This window comes from Magnolia sinica, chromosome 2 (assembly GCF_029962835.1).
Source record: "Magnolia sinica isolate HGM2019 chromosome 2, MsV1, whole genome shotgun sequence".
Taxonomy (NCBI): Eukaryota; Viridiplantae; Streptophyta; class Magnoliopsida; order Magnoliales; family Magnoliaceae; genus Magnolia; species Magnolia sinica.
Window position 1 is genome coordinate 126850523 of NC_080574.1, and position 5268 is coordinate 126855790.

General features: G+C 39.8%; 1 protein-coding gene across 1 annotated transcript in view; it reads left to right on the forward strand.

Annotated features, from left to right (window-relative positions):
• LOC131237581 (zinc finger protein WIP6-like) overlaps window positions 1-446 on the forward strand; it is a 2336-nt gene extending 1890 nt beyond the window's left edge. The window contains exon 2 of the mRNA XM_058235426.1: window positions 1-446. This exon is cut by the window's left edge and continues 1237 nt beyond it. The gene's annotated coding sequence lies outside the window, so the exon portion shown is untranslated.
• Window positions 447-5268: the final 4822 nt, after the last annotated feature.

Below are 5268 nucleotides of genomic sequence, written 5' to 3' on the forward strand. Positions count from 1 at the left end.
AGAGTGAGTCATTGCAAAAACTACAACTGCGACTAATGCTTTCTCCGACCTAAGTCAGTAGGATACGTGGGACCACTGATACTTGCTTCTTTTGGGGTTTCACCCTTCCAACCCAGTGGATTCCTCCCCTCTTCTGCAGACTCACATCAACCAGAAACTCCTAGTGATTTTCCGTTCCCCTTTGATTTTTTATTTCCTTTCTTCGTCTCTTCATATAACTAACGTACATGTATTAGAAAAAAGAAAAAAAGTTTCTTGTGCACCATCCCTGTTTTCTTCTTTGAATGCATGCGTGCGTACCACTACATGTGGGTGAGAGACTGGTGCACAGAATGGGGATGCGTGTTTGTGTGTCCCATTTGAATGGCACACGTGTGATGGATCTGGGCCATTCATTGTTAGGCAGTGAACACTGTCTACATACCATACACCAAAAACCAGGGTAGTATGTGCCAGCCACACATCTATATTGAATTTGAAAAGTTGTGCTTAATTTATTTTTCTCATCAAATTGTGATCCGTCTGATCAAGGGCTAATATTTGCTTTGGCCTGGAACATATTTAGAGCGTACACTTGCTGGCTGATAAATGTGTTGAGATTTGATAATCTCACATTACAGATTTATAATTACCATAGAATTGTGAAATAGAAGGAAATTGAAAACCAAAAATTATATAATATAATAGTATGGACATGTTGAAGCACGTGTGATCACGCCGTTCTTAATGCTTTATTCGCCCATTCTCATAGTAATTGATATTGCTGATAGGTTGCAGGCAAATAGCTTTTAGGATACGACAAGCATATGTATGGTTTTGCGTTCAGCAAGCCTGAAGGAATCACTGGTGGAACTCTGTAAACATAGTTTTACTAGTAGATATTGAAAGCTAAAAAGAAAATTCCAAATGGAAAGAGAGATAGAAAGCTGAAGATTAGCTTTGTTTGGCTTATACCACCGCACTGGTTTGATTCTTATGGACCCGTTGTTATTGGCTAGCTTAGGTTCATCTTAAACCTGATGGCCTGATTAGAGAATACTTGGAGCTTGTTGGTTGGATTGGTTTGTTTGTGATGATTGAATGAACCAGTTAAGCTCTATTTATATAGGCAAGGATGACTGAACGTTTTAGTAGGGTCATAAATATAATAAACTATTTTTGACTGTTGGTGAGAAATTAGCCATTTTTTTTTACAGTTTTTAACCATTTTGCATGTGGGAGACTAGTTGCATGATAGTCATTTAGACATAGTGGTTAGCCATTTCTGATTGTTGGGCTAGCCACATTCAACAGTTTCTATATGGTTTGATTAATTATTGCATGATCAATTACATCAGGCTTCTTAAACAGCTCCACGGCTCCTATATAAGTTAGAGAGATCTCTCTTAGATCTCTTCCCCATAACACTTCTCAACTTTGAACCCAACCACCTAACTCATGTCACATAGCCACTGTTGCAATTGCCTCGTGCTGGTTCGTGTAAGGTCACGTGGGAGTGACCCATCTGCGACACGATACGCACTATGAAGTGCAAAGTGTGCCACTAGCATATCTACAGCTACACTGCTTCACATGCCGACGCCCTCGCACCGAGAATGTGACCGTGCCTGTGCACACAAGCATGTGTTCCAGTACGAAAGCCTCAACACTCCTTTATCTCACCAAGCAAATATTAAAGTACTCAACACCTTACTTAAAGATGATTTTTTCTTTTGTTCTATACAACATGAGACTATTCATAAAGGTGAAAAACCAAGTTTTTTAACGCACACACATATATAATTTTTTTATTTAAAATATTATTAACCAAAATCATTTCCATAACAAAATGGCCCTAATCTCTAACATCCATGCCACCTCACACTAGTTCCACTTTGTGGGCAAAAAATGAAGCAGATCTAAATCTCAGGCGGACCACACCATAAGAAACAGTGATGAATGACCATTAAAATCTTCTCGTGGGCCAACAAATTTTTGGCACAATTTTTTTGGATCAAGCTGATATTTATATAGTCCTGTCATCTAAGTCTTTATGACCTTATTAACAAGTTGGATGGAAACTAAACACTTCAGTGGCTATCAAGAAGATTTTAACGGTGGGTATTCAATCAACACTGTTTCTTTTGGTATGTTTTACCTAATATTTCAATCCACTTCAATTTTGGAATCATGTCCTACTGTCAAAACAGATGACAACTTCAATTTTGGAATCATGCCCTACTGTCAAAACAGATGACAACATGGATGTGTGACACATGCATCATGTGGGGTTAGGGAGCCATAGACCGACCTCAGTGGACTGGGGGATCCACTGAAGCCGCGTCCCTTGAAATGGGACTCGGATTGGTAGTGACCAAGCACCACCAAGCTAGTGGAAAAGTTATGTGGGCTCCACCATGATGTATGTGTTTTATTTAGGCTGGTCATCTATTTTTTAGCTTATTTTAGGGCAGGAGAAAAAATGAGGCTGATCCAAAGCTCAAGTGAAACATTCCTGTGGCCCACTGATGTTTATTAGCCATCAAACATGTACATAAGGTCACATAGACTTTGATGAAGGGCAATAAAAATATCGGCTTGATCCAAAACTTCTATGCTCCTAAAAAGTTTTCAACCATTGGTCAATTCCCACTCTTTCTTATAGTGGGGCTTACTTGAGTTTTTTTTTTATCTACCTCGTTTTTAGACTTATTCCCTAAAATGAGCCAGCAAATGTATGAACGGCGTGGATAAACATATACATCATTGTGAGCCAGAGAGCTTTTCCACCAGCTAGCTGCTGAGTCACATGAAATGAGACTTGGGGAGAGAGAGAGAGAGAGAGGATATAATAAAGGTGGGAGAACAAGATCCAAGAGACATTCCATGCTGTTATTTTTACTCCTTTCAGGGCATGGATAGGATGCCTAATGCTTAGGTTATAATATAGCTATTCCCTGCTATTGGATACTCTATGCTTTTCTTCCACTATTAAAGGTTTAAAAACTACCATTAGCTTATTCTAGAAGATGTGTAAAAGTTATTCACCTCCCAGTAAAATATTATTCACTTGCGTGTGAAAGCTATTCACCTGCTTTTTCACTACCCATTTACCTGTTTATACCCTATACCCTATATGGAGCACGCACACTGTTGTGGGTATCCCATCCAACCTGTTCATTAGGTGGGCCTCACCACTAATAATAATTGACAATCACCCAAAAACCTCCATATTCACGTGGTGACGCACGTGATGGTTGGATGGGAGGAGACAAAATAGATAGGTTAGATGCCACACAAGCACTAGGGTGGGCCCCACAACTAACCCTTGTAGAACAAGCTTATTTTAAAAAAGGACCAGAAGAACAGACCGGCCTCGGGAAGGGAAGATGAATTTTCAAGCTTGCCTTTTTGCATGCATGGCCGTGTTTGGTTACAACAAGTTGATATTTTACATGGGTGAAAGGATATGCTCCCATCTCCAAGATCCACACGTGCCAATGTACTCTTGCACGCGGGATTCGGACGTCCATGATGTGGTCCCCATCTCAAAGTTCAAATAGCCTGATATCTGGCAAGTCCATTTATGAGGTGGGCCCCACATGTACGGCTGGACAGGAAAATGATAATCAACTATCTGGTTTTTTTAAAGGATAAGATAGATACGTGCATAGAGGGGACGGTCTGATAACGTCCTGGATACCTCACGTGTATGCAGTGTCAGCACGTGTGTTTTTGTTAATAAAGACGCGGGCATTAAACAAATGCAGAGTTTTGGCACGTGTGGCTGGTAACTTGCATGAGCGCCTCAAAATGGAGTTCTCCAGAAATCCACCCTACGTGATGTCACCGACAGGTAATCAGAAGTGTTGATTTGATCTAGGATGCCCATGGCGTTATAACTCCACCGTTGGATGATAACAGCTGTTTCTAATCTGGCCTCCCAACGGACATTAGAATGCAAGGGTCGGTCGGTTCGCAGTCATTGATCAGATGTGCATTCATTGGATGGTTTGATTGCTGCTGTTGCCATGTTTTCTTGCACGAATCCGGATCGACAATCAAGAAATTCCTATTTTCCTGCAGCCTGATTGGTCCAGCATGAAGGGACGTGATGAGGTTGATCATTGTCTTCTTCTACAGGTAATCATCACCCCAAATCACTCTCTATAGAGCGTCTTTTTTGGGAAATAACTAAGTATGAATCCACGGAGCTTTATAGAAGGAAATATTCGAATCAAATGCCCTTGGCTAGTTGAAGTAGCTAAACTCACTCATTTTTCTTTTCAACCGAGAAGAATCAATGAATGACTTGCCGAATCAATAGTGATAGAAGTTCAGCCATTTGAGCGGCAAGCATGTCATGTGCGCCTCATGTGCATCGTGGAAGTGGTTGGTATGAGTCAAGCTTGGCCCAATAGGACATCTGTTGATCATAGAAGGCATTTATACTCGACGTCTTCGTCTGGCATTTTCTCAATTAATAAATTTAAAATAAATTAATTATTCATAAAAAATAAAATCACAAACCTTTAAATAATGAGCTCAAACTTAAGATAAAGTTTTAGACTCAAACTCTAACTCAAACTTTCTAAAAATGTGACTTACTACAATTACTAAACTTAGTATTTATAAACGGTCACCATTACTACTATTTGACTTTGTGGTTTTCGGCGCAAATATCCAATTTAGCCCAATCATGTTGTTCTTCTAACTTTTCTTAGCCTATTTTATGTTGGACCCAACTCCTACAACTCAAAGCATCAAAAGTTATATGCCAACTAAAACTTATTATTTATAGTAAAAATAAAATAAAAAGAAAATTTTAACCCTCAATACGGTGGAATCTAGTAAATCTGGCGTGGGCAACCCAGCATAGATAACCAGGCCATACAGGGTTGGTTGGCTAAAGTAGCTTCTCCTACCCCAAAATCATACCTGATATGTCCAAAAACTCATTCCAATTTATGTTCTTAAAGCCGATCATTTCTACCTCCAAACGGGCCTCCTCTAGTCTATCTTTGCCATGAAAGTGCCTGCAACGTGTTTACAACATTCACGTTATCACCGGTGTTGTCAACACCACTGCATTAAATACAGTGTATGATGATATGACTTAATTAGATTACAATAAATAATAAAAAATTTCTGTTGGAAGCAAATATAGGATCCACATATCCAAGGAAGCCAAAATGTGAGTCCCACTTGACCAGGGACCACTGTCCCATGGTGGTGGTTGCCGCAAGCTAGATCCTTCGAGCTACAGAAAAGGAAGCAATCTTATGCTCT